Source organism: Monodelphis domestica, chromosome 2 (genome assembly GCF_027887165.1).
Source record: "Monodelphis domestica isolate mMonDom1 chromosome 2, mMonDom1.pri, whole genome shotgun sequence".
Taxonomy (NCBI): Eukaryota; Metazoa; Chordata; class Mammalia; order Didelphimorphia; family Didelphidae; genus Monodelphis; species Monodelphis domestica.
The window spans coordinates 115,276,638-115,293,190 of record NC_077228.1 but is presented as its reverse complement, the minus strand read 5'-3'; the positions used below and the strand labels follow the sequence as shown (position 1 = coordinate 115,293,190).

Below are 16,553 nucleotides of genomic sequence, written 5' to 3'. Positions count from 1 at the left end.
TCTTTCTTTCTTTCTTTCTTTCTTTCTTTCTTTCTTTCTTTCTTTCTTTCTTTCTTTCTTTCTTTCTTCCTTCCTTCCTTCCTTCCTTCCTTCCTTCCTTCCTTCCTTCCTTCCTTCCTTCCTTCCTTCCTTCCTTCCTTCCTTCCTTCCTTCCTTCCTTCCTTTCTTTCTTTCTTTCTTTCTTTCTTTCTTTCTTTCTTTCTTTCTTTCTTTCTTTCTTTCTTTCTTTCTTTCTTTCTTTCTTTCTTTCTCTCTTTCTCTCTTTCTCTCTTTCTCTCTTTCTCTCTTTCTCTCTTTCTCTCTCTCTCTCTCTCTCTCTCTCTCTCTCTCTCTCTCTCTCTCTCTCTCTCTCCCTCCCTCCCTCCCTCCCTCCCTCCTCTCCCTTCCTTCCTTCCTTCCTTCCTTCCTTCCTTCCTTCCTTCCTTCCTTCCTTCCTTCCTTCCTTCCTTCTTTCCTTCCTTCCTTCCTACTCCTGTGGGGCACCCTCTCCTCTACACTATCTTGGTCTCTGGGAAGAGTGGGATCACTCTTAACACAGTTTCTAAATAGTCTTTATCTTACCACACTGCTGACTTATTGAATCTTCGGGCCTCTACTACATCAATTTTTTCTTCTATTTTGCTACTGTCTAACCCTGCCCTCTTTTCTCCTTGTGTAGCTGAATATTTTTTTAAGTGCTATTATTTAGTTATTCCAGTTGTGTCTGACTCTTCATGAATCCATTTGGGGTTTTCTTGGCAAAGATACTGGAGTGGTTTGCCATTTCTTTCTCTAGCTAATTTTATAGATGAGAAAACTGAGGCCAACAGAGTTAAGTGACTTGTCCAGAGTCCCACAACTAAAAGAATCTGAGTCTGGTTTGGAACTCAGTTCTTTCTGACTTCAGGCCTGGTACTCCAACTCTGTACAACCTAATTGCCCCGATTTTTTTGGTAACTATTTAAATCGTTATTTACCCTTTTTTGCATTTCATCTTCCAATTACTTAACATATTCAATATCCCTACCAACTTTGTGTCATCTACAAATCTGATGAACAGATGATCTACAATTTTATTTAAGTCATTGGATAAAAATATTAAAAAGGACTGTGCCAAACACAAATTCCCAAGGTACTATATTAGAGATCTCCTAGTATGTTGATGCTGAACCATTAACAAACTTTACTTTGAGTCTGGTTGTCCAACAAGTTCTGAATCCATGTAAATGAATTATCACTTAATACATTCCTCTCCATCTCTACAAGGATTTTTAAAGTGTTGTCACATTTTGCTCAAAGCTTTATTAAAATCTTTATAAGTAGGGGGCAGCTGGGTGGCTCAGTGGATTGAGAGCCAGGCCCAGAGATGGGAGGTCTGGGTTCAAATTTGACCTCAGACACTTCCTACCTGTGTGATTCTGAGCAAGACACTTGATCCCCATTTCCTAGCCCTTCCTACTCTTCTGCCTTAGAACCAATACACAGTATTGATTCCAAGATGGAAGGTAAGGGTTTAAAAAAATCTCTATAATATACATAATCTTTTACTAATTTACTGGTTTAGTAATCCAATGAAGAAAAGGAAATCAGGTTAGCCTGGAATGACTTGTTCTTGATGAAGTCATGCTGGCTCCTAGTGATAGCCACAACTTTTTATACTGTAGATGTTCTAACCATCTCTTTAGTTATCCATGCCAGAATTTTCAACGAATCTAAGGCAAACCCACTGACTTATAGCTTGCAGGCCCTGTTTTCTTTTCTTTTAAAAAAAATCAGAATAACCTTTTCCCTTCTTTAATTATATTGTACCTTTTTTTCCACCTTCCAGTTCTTTCAGGATCTTTCATTTGACATAGGTGACTTTAATTTATCAAAGGGGATCAGATTCTTTCTTAGTATCTCCTTGTTTATTTTGGATACCACCTTTGTGTTATTCATCCTGGATTTTTTTGTCATTTCTTCTCCAAAGGCCATTTTCCTCAGCAGATAGAACAAGCAAAAGACTAAACGAGTGGCTCTACCTTCACTCTGTTGTCAGTTGTAATCATTCCAAGCAATGATCATATCCTTTCTTTGATCCTAGTTTTTCCTTCCCAATATCATTAAACAGCTCACCATCTTTACAGAGTTCTTTGTTTCCCTCATTATCCTCAGTTCAATCTGAGCTTTATCATTCCTGAGAATATTTTTACATGACCACATCATGTTCTTATATTTATCTTCTGTTACCCACTCTATTTCCATCCTTAATGTCTTTCTTTTTAAAATATAAGTTTTTAAGGTTGAGAATTTCTTGACCCTCAACATAGCTTTCAGAAAACTCCTATCTTTCCTCCTGATTGAATTATTTCCCTTTGGATCTTGACTCCTGGTCTGACTTCCCTAGTAGCATTTTAGTTAATGGGATTCTACCTATTTTTCCTATGACCCTTCAAAATCTAGCTTCTCAAAATCTAGTAGGCATATCTGGCTGTGCCTTTCTTTCCTCTCTTCTTTCACAGACTCTAGGAAGGAGTGGTTACTTCCCTCCAGGATTCCTCTCATTTCCACACCAACCACCAGATGATGTATCTATTGTCACACAGCAAGCTGGGCTTGCATGAGCTGGATGAGATGACCTTGAGGCCCCTTCCAACTCTTTGATTTTGATTCTATCATTCTACGTTGGGGAACAGTGGGAGAGGAGACTAGATAACTGGGTTGAGGCCATATGATAGAGGGCCTTGAATGACAGCCTGGGAACTTGGAATTTATCCTGTAGGCAATTGACTACAATTGGATATTAGGAGCAGGGGGAGTAATATGATGAAAGTAATGTTCTAGTCTCTCATAGAGCTCTCATCCCTGACAGGCTATTCCGTTCGCCTTCTGAAAAGTCTTTGAAGGGCTATCCTATAGTCCTGGATGCCATAAAAACATAGAGTGATCTTAATGAGCATGATAACTTTGACAGATTTTTGTTGAAAAATATTTTAGTTAGGTAGAAATTCAAGTTCTTTTAAAAATTGGTCATGAGGACTGTACATGTCTAACCCACTTCAAATTGTTTTCATCTTGGGGCAAGGGGGAAGAGAATTTGAAACTCACATTAAAAATGTTAAAATTGTTTTTACGTTAAATTGGGAAAAATAAACTATTTAGAATGTGAAAAAATAGTCCTGAGATATTACCTTCTTAAAGCAGTCTTTTTGTAAAAGATCTGAATTCAAATTCAGTCTTAGACACATACTAGTTTTGTGACCTTGGACAAGTCATTTAATCTCTGTTTGCCCCAGTTTCCTCATTTGTCAAATGAAGATAATAATAGCACCTTCTTCACAAGGTTCAAATGAGATAATAACTGTAATGTGTTTAGCACAGTGCCTGGTACATAGTAGGTACTATGTAAATGTTGGCTATTATTCTTCTTAAATGTTTCAGGTTGCTATGGGTAATGTTTACTTTTAATAGATGTCTTAATATGTTTTAATTTTCAAGAAGTTTAAGTCCAAACTAGCTGTATTCAGGGTGAGTGGGGGAAAGATTTCTCTCTTATTAAAGGAAGAGTAGAAAATCACTCTCTTCTGATTAGGGGAAAAACAAAACTATCCTAGTTTCATATTGTCAGTCTGGAGATGTTTTAATCTCTTTTTGCTCCTTTGTCTGGAGAGAGAGGACCCAAGGGAATTTGGAGGGTCTAGCAAACATATGAAACAGCTTGAGAATTTTTATGCTTGAGATCTTTCACATTTTACCACCCAGTTCATAATCACTGGCCCCCTTTATCAATTCTACAGACCCATTTGATTTCCCATAACCACTGTAAGAATTCCTGTATTTAGTTCTTTAAGTGGGAAGCACTTGAGTTTAGCTATGGATGGAATTTCCTTTCTTTATACAATGTCACAGGGATCAATTTTTCCAGGTAGCTGGTAGTATAGTGGATAAAGCCCTGGGGTTGGAATCAGGAAGACTTGAATTCAAACACATACTGGATGTTACCCTGAGCAAGTCACTTAATCTCTGTTCGCTTCAGTTTTCTCACCTGTACAATGGGGATAATGATAGCACCCGACTCACAGGACTGCAAAGATTGAATAGAATATTTGTAAAATAGTACTTGGCCACCATGCCTAACATATTTATTTTATTGTTCAGTTGTATCCCACTCTATGTGACTCCATATGGGACTTTGTTGGCAAAGATACAGGAATAGTTTACCATTTCCTTCTCCATCTCATTATATAGATGAGGAAACTGAGGCAAACAGGGTTAAGTGACTTGCCCATCATTATGTGGCTAGAAGGTGTCTGAGGCCAGATTTGAACTCAAGAAGATGAGTGTTTCTGACACCAAGCCCACTGTGCCACATGACACATAGGAGGCATTAATTATATAAATGCCCATTCCCTTCCCTCTTCTCCTTTCTTGTCCTACCCCTCTTTTGTAGATTCTTCTCTTTAGCTAGTCTACAAATTACCTCCTTTCCTATCTATGGCTTTGGCATAGAGAAGGAAGAAAGTGGGGTACAGTAGGGCTGAGTTGAGAGGGGCATTGGGGGGCTGGGAATGGTGTCAGCTTGAAGGCACCAGTTCTTTCTTTCTGTTAGACTTACCCAAGAGAAAGTGATTGCCCCTTCTCACCTCCTCTTTGATGCCTAAAGATCTCTCCCTAGGGAGGTCAGGTCAGGTCCCTCTTAAGTAGGGGCTTTGTTACCACTAATGTGTTTCTGCCCCTTCATCTCTGTAGGCAGAGTCTAGCATTTGCATTCTCTTCTCTTTGCCCCAGGGGGCATGATAACTTTCCATTTTTCTGTCTCCCCAATGATCTGGAGACAAAAAGGGCAGAGATATCCCTTGCTACCCTGCCTGAATTTATTACTTCTCTCTTTTCCACATCAGGGTGTATATGAAGGACAGAAGGCCATTCCTAGTGGTTGTTTCCATTGACTGAAGGGCTGATTCTCCTGGAGACATTCATCTAATGCTTCATATCAGGATGATATAGATACTGAAATTCCCCCAAATACAGAGGAAATGGGGTTACCAAGTGCTTTTTAACTTGGGAATGGAGGACAGAAGAAACAAGAATTTATCACCATGGGTTGTTTTTTTTTTTAATAGCCAGGGAAACCTTAAAAATGAGCAGTTCTTTCCCCCCATGACATAGAATCAGAATATTTGATCTAGAAGAGTCCTCAGAAATCATCCAGTCTAACCTCCTCAATGAATGAATGATAGCTAACATTTATAGCACTACAAAATTTACAAAGCACTTCATGAATATTATCTCATTTTATCATTAGAGTAACCGTGGGAGGGAGGTGCTTATTATGATCTCTGTTTTACAGATCAGGATAATGAGGCAAAATGGCTTGCCCAGGGTTTCATAGTGAATATCTGAAGCTGAATTTGAATCCAGGTTTTCCTTACTCCGGATCCTGTCCTATCCATTGTACCACCTATCTGAAAATGAGAAATCGGAAACCCAGATGTGAAATGACTTTGCAAAAGTCACATGGCTCATATCTATAGAGTGCCTCAAGGCTTTCAAATCATTTCATATATATATATCATGTTATAATATATACATGCAATATGACTACATACTTAATACACATATATAATGTATGCATATATACTAACCTTAAAGTACTATATAAATGGCTATTATTAATTCAGTTGGGGAGGTTAAACTGAGTGATTTCTGGGGTATCTTCTAGATCAAACATTCTGATTCTATGTCATGGGGAAAAAAGAACTGCTCATATATATAATAGGGGCAGCTAGGTAGCTCAGTGATTAGACTGTTGTGTCTAGAGTCAAGAAGCTCTAAGTTCAAATCCAGCCTTAGACACTTACCAACTGTGTGATCCTGGGCAAGTCACTTAACACTTCTTGCTTCCGTTTCTCCATTTTTCAAATGAATCAGAGAAGGAAATGGCAGGCTACTCTAGTAGCTTTGATGAGAAAACCCCAAATGGAGTCACAAAGTCACAAAGTCATCGAAAAAATGATTGAATATATATATATATATATTCAATCATTTGTGTGTGTGTATATATATATACACACACACACATATATATGGAGCAATTGGTTTTTGCAAAAGGATATTTGCTGAGAAAGTATAGGAAAAATCAATGCACCAAAATATCCTGATGAATAGGTATGTACACTCTCCATTTTTCACATATTGGTCCTTGCTGATAGTAGTATGTCATTATATCATATAGGCTGATAGTAAATTTAAATTTAAAGTGATTGACTCCAAGTTACTTTCTACAATAACAAATGAACAGGGGCAGCTAGGTTCACTTCCTAGCTGTGTGAGCCTGAGCAAGACGCCTAACTCCAGTTGTCTGTGTCTTACAGCACTTCTGCCTCTGAACCAAATTTCTGCATTGATTCCAGGACAGACAGTCAGGGTTTAAAAACAAACAAATAAAACATAAAAAAACCCCCAACAACACAAAAAACCAAAAAACAAACAAAACTACAGGAACAGCCTTTATTCCCAAACAAAACAAAACAGATACAAGCAAACAGACCACCAGAGGCACATTCAGGTCTCCTATACATGTAATGGATTTTTTAAATGTGCAGTTTGTACCATTGTCCCCCAGGGAGCAAGTGTATGTAGGAATAATTAGTGTGGAACAGTGAATTTAGAGTCGTTTAGGCATAGCTCAAAACCTAGTCTTGACACTGACTGGCCATGGCACCATGGGCACTTTGAGGGTCCTGCTCTGGGGATTCGTGCTCAGATACAGACCTTCTAAAGTCCCTTCTACCTCTGAGATCCTATGAAGGCCCTTAGCTCTCTAATCCATAGTGTCCATCTATAAAATAGGGACAAGAGCAGGCTAGTTTCTTTAGCAAAGAATTTTTGAGGAAAGTACCTTAAAAAAAAAAGCTGTGAAAACAAAAGTTCTAATTTTTATGAAGCCCTTCCTGGGGTCTCAACAGCCTTTTGTCCTAGACTGAGCACCTCGGTCAAAATATCTTTGTTGTTACAATTTTGTACATGAGACCCCATGTTTAGTTAGACATTGTTCCCCCCTCCCCTTTTTCTTGAAATCTTCAAGCCAGACTGGCTCTCACAAATGGCTCCTTTAACAAAGAGCAATCCAAGGAATGCAGTTTTTCCATGCTGCCTCCTTATATTCATGGCTTTTAATATTCAGAGAGCCTTTTGCCAATATACACATCCTTGTGTGCTGGGAAGACCCGAGCTGGGCTATGATGTATTATTGATAGGATTGTAATTTACTCTTCTAGGTTGTATCTACAGTGTATACCATTAGCACAAAATATTAAATTACCAGTGGGTTGTATATATTTGTCTATTCAGGTTTGGCTCAATGATATTTGCCTTTCACTGTAGCAAAAAAAAAATCATGAATAAAGAAAGCAGAGGCAATATTATTTTTTTGTTGTTGTTGCAAGGGGATTTTGATTAAAGCCAATTTCCCTGCGTTGTATTGGGTAGGAACTGTGCCCTGTAATGAAGACATGAAACATAAAATAAAGGAGATGGATGGAGAAGTCCACTCCAGTGCTGTCGATATGTCTGAGCTTTTTTCCCTCACCAGCTGTTCCTGGGACAAGCTCAGAAGTTTTTTCCTTCCTGTGGCCATGTGTGCATAGGAGACAGAACAAAGCATGCCGAATGAGAGTGTGGGCTGTGGGGGGCAGCTTCAACTCAAACTCAGGTGCCAGTAATAAGGCACGCTCCCCTTGCTCTTGTGCAATAGCAGTTTTGCAGTGAAGATCCTGAGAATAAACTGATGCCTCCCCAAAAGCAGGTTTGTGATGGTGCCATTTCGCCCAGGTGGACAAGAGACATTTTATTCTCTGATCTTCATTTTGGCATCTTCTTCTTCTTCCTACTCACTTACATAAGGATCAGGGAAGGCACCACCTTCCTCTTGGGAAGAGGCTTCACCTTATTGGAGCCCACATGAGACTGTGAATGGAGGCAACCAGTCATCGGAGTGTTTCTTTGACTGTTATAACTGGGAGTAAGAAAAGATGTGTGTGTGTGTGTGTGTGTGTGTGTGCACGCGTCTGTGCATGAACAAATGTGGACAGCTTGATTCTCATATTTTTTTAAAAAGATGAACATTTTAAATTTGGCTCTGTGATAGTGTGGCACAATTAGATTCAAAGCTGAACTTATAAGGACCCTTATTTAATATGTTGCCTCAGGGCAGCTAGGTGACTCAGTGGATAGAAAGATAGTTCTGAAGATGGGAAGTCATTGGTTCAAATCTGGCTTCAGACACTTCCTAGCTGTGTGACCCTAGGCAAGTCACCTAACCCCCATTGCCTAGCCTTTACCAATTCAAGACCAATGGTAAATGTTTTTAAAAATAAAATAATAAAATAAAATTAAGTGCTGCCTCCAACATTGATCTGGGGTGGCTATGGACAAGTCATGAGCCTTAGTTTTGTCCTTTGCAAAATAAGGGCAATAATACCTGTAGGAGCTATCACAAAGGGATATGAAGAAGAATGAGGTAATGGATGGAAGCTGTGGTCATCTCTGAAAGTACTGTTTAAATGCCAGTTAATGTCCTGTTGCTTTCAGCAGGGCTCTGGGTGACAGGGAGAGTGGCTGTATTTTGAACATTGGAAATCCAAGCAGGAGGGTTTATTTGAGAGCCACAGGACTCTTTTATTTCTTAAAGGTAGTAGCAGGGAAGGAGCCATTCTCCTGAAATTAGAGAGCCCCATCTCCCTCTCAGAAGTCACTAGCAATTAGTTACCTGGGGGAGAATTTTAGCTACCCGAATGGCAAGATGATAGGGCAGGACAGGTGGCAATCTTGGGGACTCCAAAGAAAAATATAGCCATCTTAGGTGATCTGGCTAGTTCCGCTGCCTAGGGTGCATTCTAGAAGAAACCAGTTTTCCCAAGGTCTTGTCAGGTCCACACTATGTTCAAAGGCTCACCATCTTGTAGCTTCCACTGCTCACCAGACAGTGTCCAGAATTGGTCTCTCCAACAGGAGGCATCCTGCTACTTGAAGACTGGAGCCTTAACAATGAAGGCTCAGAATCTCTATAAGGCAGGCATGGACTCCATTCAACCTTAGTCCCCTCCCAACCACCCTCTTCCTTTCACTCTCCCCTTTCTCATCCGTCTCTAAGAGATTGAACATGAAGTCGAAAATCATACAGGCTAATAAATCCAATGAATCCTATGCTAAATCTCTTAAAGCAAACCATATATCCTGACAGCAGGCATATTGGTTGTTGTGTTTTTTTTCCTTTCAGATTTCCACCAAGCCTGGTGTTTTGAGCATATGTCTTATGAGGAGACCTATATAAAGGCAATTACAACTGGTGAATGATTAATGCTGGATCTGACATTTTTATGTGTCAACTATGTTTAAGTGCATTAACCTTTACCAAATTTACACCGGTACCTTACAAGATATATCTTACACAGAGCCTCAAATATCTGAAAACTGTCTCAACTTAAATCTTATTTACATTCATTTTATTACAATATAAATGGGTTTTAAAAGTCTTAATGTAGTTTGTTATTCTTCCATTCTGTAGATCTTGCAGGAATCTGAGGGATGCAGTGTTTTCCCTTGTTGATTACAAATAGATATGTTAGCCAATACATGAGGATAGAGAGGCTGGCCCATTCCCCATCTCTTCCTTCTACTCCCACCCCCCAACCACATTGTCCACATGAGCTAAGAAAACTGAAAGATCCCCAAACCTAATAGTAAGAATGGTCATGGAGGGCTGTACAATGTATAACAATGCATAGTATAGCCAGTCTTGGGCAAACTTTTAATTATTTCTTGGTTGTAGACAAATACACAGTCCCAAAGTGTTAATCTTTAAAAAGGGTAGGGATCAGGGAGCTATTTCCATTCATGGTGTTTGGTCCAGCCTGTGTATTTTGCCTCCCCTTGTCCCAGTCCTCCTATGCAGGCTGATTTTAGTTCCAGATGTTCCATGTTTCTCCTCCTGTGTCAGAGCTAATCTTGAGGTGGCCGCTGATGCTGAGTCAACTCCATGCCTCTTATGCTTCACTCCACTGAAATCTGATTAGATATGAGACAGACTCCGGTGGAATGAAGGACAAGAGAAATTCATGGATCATCCTGAGCTCTCATCTTCAAAGCATTTATAGCCAAATGCCAACCTCACTATACACATACAGGGTCAGCACTGACCAGAGGGCTATCAAAGGTCACATAGCTGGGCTGTGTTAAGGATCCTACCCCTCACCTCCTCTGGGTGCTCTTCATGGGAAAGCCTTCGGATGGTTAACTATTCTATTTTGGCATTACCCCAGGTCACAGAAAGCAAGAGAAAATTCTGATCAATCTCTCTTGGTTTCAACTTTACCAGAACAGAAGATTCTTAATATTGACCTGGATGAAGATATAAGTACATCTGTACCCTCTTTTTCTTTCTCTTTGTGTCTCATAATCTTATTATGTTCATGGTTAGCCTTGGCAGGGGAGGCAGATATCCTAAAATTGTTCTAGAAAACTTCAGGATACCATTACTAAATAGGAAGAGAGAGGTACGGTTGGAATGGGAGGGAGGGGGGAGAGGGGGAAGAGAGGGAGCTGGGGGCTGGGGAGTTGGGGGTGTGGGGACTATTATCTTTTCCCTCCAAAATGGACCAAACAAAAGAAGGGGAGGAAAGAGCAGTATTTGGAGGGCTCTGGCCTTTTCTGAAATGAATAGAAGGGCAGTGAAAGAATTCCTAATAGTCCAGGGATTGCTGAAACAGTTATGCCCTCACTCCCATTCCTGATAGGCTAAAAAAAGGGTAGAAACTCCTGGTCCTATGATTTCAGGGTTAGCTAGCACCAAATTGGGTGAATACCCCTGCCCCACCTATTCTCCTCCCTTGAAACCATCTTTTCCCACCTCTCACTAAACTGCATCTGTGATTTTCTTAACTATAATTCATTTTGATTGGGTAAGGATTGGCTAATGGGAACAAAGAGAGGATAAATGATATGGGATTTTCTTCCCTCTGTAAGCTTCAGTGATCTTCCTTGGGCTAGAGGATAAAGATCCAACTTCCTGGGAACACTTAAACTTCTTTCTTTAAAAGAAATCACCCACCATTCAATCTATGGCTAAGTCTATTCTTGCCTCTCCCTCTACTCTGTTCAGGCATGTTCTTGGCTCTATGTTAAATCCCATAAAAGGATGGTCTTAGCACCAATGTGCAGATAGCAATGAGTCTGGGCAATTCTACCTTGTTATTTGAAATACTTTCTTCCTGGGGCATGTTCTGACCCGATGCAGAGATCCTGTCTTAACACTGACACAACTTTCCCTATCCCCTATGTTGTTCTCTGACCTTCTCTTCCACCTATCTTGCTGAGGCCCTGTTTAGCAGAAAAGAGACAGATAAGAGTACAAAAATTTACTCTAAAACTTTCTGAATAATCAATGCTTAATTTTCCTTAGGAAAAATCATCTAGTTTTTTAAGTACCCAGGATTCTTGATATTTCTTCTTCTTTTTTTGCTTTTGGTCCTTTTCACTCCTATCTCATCCCATTTCAAAGAAGGGGCCAGAAAAGGAAAAAAAAAGGTAAAACCCAGAAATATTATGTAGTGAATAAGGCACTGGGCTTGAGTGAGTGAGAAAGGCCTGATTGCAAGTCCTACCTCAGATGCTGTACTAGCTATGTGATCCCTTTGCAAATCACCTAATTTCTCTGTCCCTCAGTTTTCTCATCTGTAAAATTAAGGGGTTGGACTTCACAGCCTCAAAGTTTCCTTTTATCTCTAAATATAATTCCTAATCAGAAGTCTGTCAGATGGTCATAATCTAGGGTAGGGGTGATTGGGGAAAGTAAGGAGTTACAATGTGGAAGGGAAGGATTTCACCATCATTGTTACAAATTATTTTGGAGGTTTTCTGTGTTTCAGTTCTATTATTAGAGCACCAGAGGGTACCTCTCATCATCCCTGTCTGGTTCTAAAACCTCTTATTCAGCAATTCCCAGGGACTTAAATCCCATATCTATTATATCTGGAATATGTGGAGGACCCCATTCCTTATTATAAAAGTACACATCTGTCTCTGTAAGAATTAGCCTTCTCAGATGCTCTAGGGTCCCCTACTGAAACAAAGTCTTTGTTTCCCCATTCACAAACATAACCACAATTAATGGAATTATGGTTCCAGTGTACAAGTAGTTTAGGTACTCCAATCTGTTTTGGCTTTGCCAATTCCTTGATAAGCTTTATATCTTTTTTTCAGTTTGAGTTAGAGAGAGGGATAGAATTAAGGGAAGAACTCATAAAAAACAAAGGCTGATTCTTTGGCCTCAAGTCCTGTTCTCTAGGTTCTATCATCCACCTCATTTTAGGTTAATTTTTGACCAGGAAATAGTTGGGGTGGGGTGAGGCAGAGATCAAATCCTGAAAACTGTTGCGAAGGTTTATCCTAAGGATCTTTTTAGGGATGGTGCCCTCAGAGTATAGAACATATTTAGAATCTCCTACCACAATCCATTTTTCCATCAAGGCCAAATTCCCCATTCTCTTTATTGAGGAAATCTTGCATATCTGCCTGCCACTTAACAATAGAGTCAGTAATTCTTTAGGCATTTCATCAATCCTAATATATTGATTCCCATTATTAGTGAAAACTTAAGGTCCTTGGAAGCCACAATAATAATAATATAGTGCTTTAAGATTTACAAAGCCCAAGCCCTTTGAATATATTATTTCAGTCAAGATTCTTATAATTACTTTTACTCTGGGAGATCTGAGTTATTATTTCCTTTTTACTAATAAGGAAACTGAGGCTAAGAGGTCTTAAATGACTTGCCCAGAACATGTATCTATTAAGTGTCAAGAGGCAGGATTTTTTGATTCAAGTCCTTCTGAGTCCAAGGTCAGTGTTCTATCCATTTCACTACATATAAAATACTTAACATGCCAGGTCTAATGTTTGATGGTAAATTAAGAAAATTTAACTGTAGAGGTAGTGGCTAGGTTGTTCTCATGGAGTACTCTCACTCTTACTCTTTCTCTCTCTCTTTCCTCTGTCTTCTTATGTTTCTTTATCCCATGGACCAACAACCACACCCACTTTGTCCCACTACTCTTCCCTCCTCCCCCACTCTCACTGTGCTTTAGAAAATGGTCCCCAAAGAACCCCAGAAGCTTATACTCACCTGTTTTTTTTCAAATTTGGGGTCACAGCCTTGAGCTTGGTTCAAAATTTAAAAAAATGACCAGGATAAAAAAAATTAAAAAAAAAAAGAAGACAGCAGAAGAGAGGTGTGAAGGAAGAGAACAGAAAAAAAGGATTTCAGAAATTTAGAATATCCTTTTCCAAGTAGCAAAGAGTAGAAAGCACTTACTGTTTGAAAGGTCCAAGGCCAGCCCTTTTGCCTAGTTGCCTCAAGAAAAGTGGAGGGAGGAAGGCGACTGGATATGTCAGTTCCATCCTTCTCATCGGTACCGTTTTTGTGGTTTCCCCCCCTTTTCCTTCCTGAAAAGAAAGTGTCAAGAGAAAAAGGAAGGTGGATTGGAATAGAAAAAAGTAGGGAGAGAAGGATAGAAGAGAAACGAAAGCATCAGTGGTTGTAGGCGATTCTGGTGAGTTTTTAAAAACAGAAGGTGAAACAAAATGATTCAAAAAAAGAGAAATTAGTTTTAAAAAAGTAAGCCAGAAAGGTGAAGGACAATTCAGCCCATTTTAAGATGCTGGCCCTTCAGTTTCACTTCTTATTTATGCTTCAGTATAGGAAGCTTCAAGTTACCTGCTGCTCCCAGCCAATTGAAAGTGAAATTTAACTGTGAGCCCCGCCCCTCTATGCCCCCTCCCCTTGGGGCCATGGATGTTGAGGTATCTCTGCCCAGGGACTTCACCTTCCTATTGTTCTCCTGAAGTGACCAAACCTCGGAGTGAAAGAGGAGATTTCTATAATACTAGAGACACTACTAGTTACCTGTGTCCCCCAGTCCCTGAAGATTTCCTTTCCTTCCAGGGCTTGAAGGGGAGAGAATTGGAGGTGGGAAAGGGGGAAAGGTAAAGATCAGATCTGTGTGCCTTGTGAATGTGGTTTGGGGGAGGTGAGCTACAAGGGAAGCACTAGCTTCCCTGGGATTAATCCCCCGACATCTCTTCTCGCCAGTCTCTTTTTAACATCATAGAATTTTCAAAGCCGGAAGGGACCTTAGAAATCGCTTAGCTGAAATCCATCATTTGAGAGATGAGGAAACTGAGGCCCAGAGACATTAAGCAATATAATTGGCATAAGACCCAAGACTCAATTCCAGGTCTTCCGAACCATACCTGCAGAGTTACTGAGGGGCTAGTTGGTGGCAGATCCGAGTCTAGAAAGGTAACGGATTCGCTGAATGGGGAAATCAGTTTCGATTTCAAGCTGCCTTCAGCAACATCTTCCTGGGTTCTAATCTCTCAATGAATAAATTATTTTTTTTTTTAGCGTTTCAGCAAAGCAGAAGGATTAATTTGCTATAGAGAAGAGAAATTTAACAGGAAAAGGGAGTTAACGACTTTCTATTTGGGAATGAGAGGAATCCCTTTTAGTTTCCAAGAAGGTGGCTCTGTTGAACAACACTTGGGTTTAGCGCACACAAAACGGGAACGGGTAGAGTAGAAATCAGAATTTAGAAGGAAGTGGGAGAATTGGGGCTCCATCTCTTAGGGTATCCCAGCTGAAATGCAAGCAACTCTCTGGAATTTGGTACTCTTCTGGAAGCAGGGAAGAGGAGAAGGAAATAGAAATAGGATGAGTGGGCTGGAGGACAGAAGTTATTGATGGTGGTGATTGTATTCAACAAACAAAAAAGGCTACTGGGCATCAGGCACGATGCTTAGCATGTATGGAAATGCTTTCATGTATTTGGAACTTTGCAAGTGAGCAATTGATAAAATTAAATCTCTTCTTTCCTTGCCATCTTCTTTCTTCTTCCTCTGGGGAGCGAGCACCAGGCAAAAGAATTTAAGATTTGGGGCCCCAGTCCTCGCTTTCTGGAGGGCTGTGTTCTCTTAAGCAGGGGAAAAATGTCTCAGCTTGTGGCCTGTTTCAGAAGTCAGAATGAAATCTAGGCTGGTTAGTAACAGGAGTTATATATAAAAATAACCCTCATCAAAGGAGGGGCAAGCAGAAGGGGTGGCTAATGAGGATGTAGCCATGTCCTGAGAGGTGGGGAGTGGAGGATGTCTTAACTGATATTAAGGTGGACTAACCTTGTAAATAGTCGTGAGGATTTCTAGATTCAGTCATGCCTTTGCTGATGATTATACTGCCAGTTTTGTCAATTGTTTACCCAATGACACACAGCTCAGGCTTGTTAGTTAGGACCAGGACAAAAATCCAGGCCTTTTGACTTCCATTCCTCTTTCTTGTATGAAGAGTCTATCTTTCCTAAAACTTAGTTTCTCTCTCTCTCTCTCTCTCTCTCTCTCTCTCTCTCTCTCTCTCTCTCTCTCTCTCTCTCTCTCTCTCTCTTTCTCTCTCTTTCCTCTCCTTCCTTCCTTCCTTCCTTCCTTCCTTCCTTCCTTCCTTCCTTCCTTCCTTCCTTCCTTCCTTCCTTCCTTCCTTCCTTCCTTCCTTCCTTCCTTCCTTCCTTCCTTCCTTCCTTCCTTCCTCGGTTTCTTTCTCTTTCTTTCTTTCTCTCTTTCTCTTTCTTTCTTTCCTTCTTTCTTTCTTTCTCTCTTTCTCTTTCTTTCTTTCTTTCTTTCTTTCTTTCTTTCCTTCTTTCCTTCTTTCCTTTTTTCTTTCTTTCTTTCTTTCTTTCCTTCTTTCCTTCTTTCTTTCTTTCTTTCTTTCTTTCTTTCCTTCTTTCCTTCTTTCCTTCTTTCTTTCTTTCTTTCCTTCTTTCCTTCTTTCCTTCTTTCTTTCCTTCTTTCCTTCTTTCCTTCTTTCTTTCCTTCCTTCTTTCCTTCCTTCTTTCCTTCCTTCTTTCCTTCCTTCTTTCCTTCCTTCTTTCCTTCCTTCCTTCTTTCCTTCTTTCTTTCCTTCCTTCTTTCTTTCCTTCCTTCTTTCTTTCCTTCCTTCTTTCTTTCCTTCCTTCTTTCTTTCCTTCCTTCTTTCTTTCCTTCCTTCTTTCTTTCCTTCCTTCTTTCTTTCTTTCCTTCTTTCCTTCCTTCTTTCTTTCCTTCTTTCTTTCCTTCTTTCTTTCCTTCTTTCCTTCCTTCTTTCTTTCCTTCTTTCTTTCCTTCTTTCTTTCCTTCTTTCTTTCTTTCTTTCTTTCTTTCTTTCTTTCTTTCTTTCTTTCTTTCTTTCTTTCTTTCTTTCTTTCTTTCTTTCTTTCTTTCTTTCTTTCTTTCTTTCTTTCTTTCTTTCTTTCTTTCTTTCTTTCTTTCTTTCTTTCTTTCTTTCTTTCTTTCTTTCCCCTTACCTTTCATCTTAGAATCAATACTGTGTATTCATTCCAAGGCAGAAGAGCAGTAAGGACTAAGCAATTGGAGTTAAGTGACTTGCCCAGGGTCACACAGCTAGGAAGTGTCTGAAATCAAATTTGAACTGAGAACCTCCTGCCTCTAGGTCTTGCTCTCTATCCACTAAACCACCTAGCTTCCACCTCTTCTAATACTTTTTTTTTACTAAT

At 39.8% G+C, this 16,553-nt stretch overlaps 2 long non-coding RNA genes and 2 other non-coding genes across 5 annotated transcripts in view; 2 read left to right on the top strand and 2 right to left on the bottom strand.

The window, feature by feature from the left end:
• The window catches only part of LOC103098631 (uncharacterized), a 311,024-nt gene that overhangs the window by 126,641 nt on the left and 167,830 nt on the right, over nucleotides 1–16,553 (top strand). The gene's annotated exons all lie outside the window — the stretch shown is intronic.
• On the bottom strand, nucleotides 9,734–13,682 carry LOC130457132 (uncharacterized). The gene is made up of 2 exons (XR_008916197.1): nucleotides 13,331–13,682; nucleotides 9,734–13,176 (listed from the first exon to the last, which is right to left on the bottom strand). It is a non-coding gene; the product is annotated as an uncharacterized LOC130457132 (long non-coding RNA).
• MIR205A (microRNA mir-205a) lies at nucleotides 9,997–10,068 on the bottom strand. The gene has a single exon (NR_034981.1). It is a non-coding gene; the product is annotated as a microRNA mir-205a (primary transcript).
• On the top strand, nucleotides 10,009–10,066 carry MIR205B (microRNA mir-205b). The gene has a single exon (NR_162854.1). It is a non-coding gene; the product is annotated as a microRNA mir-205b (primary transcript).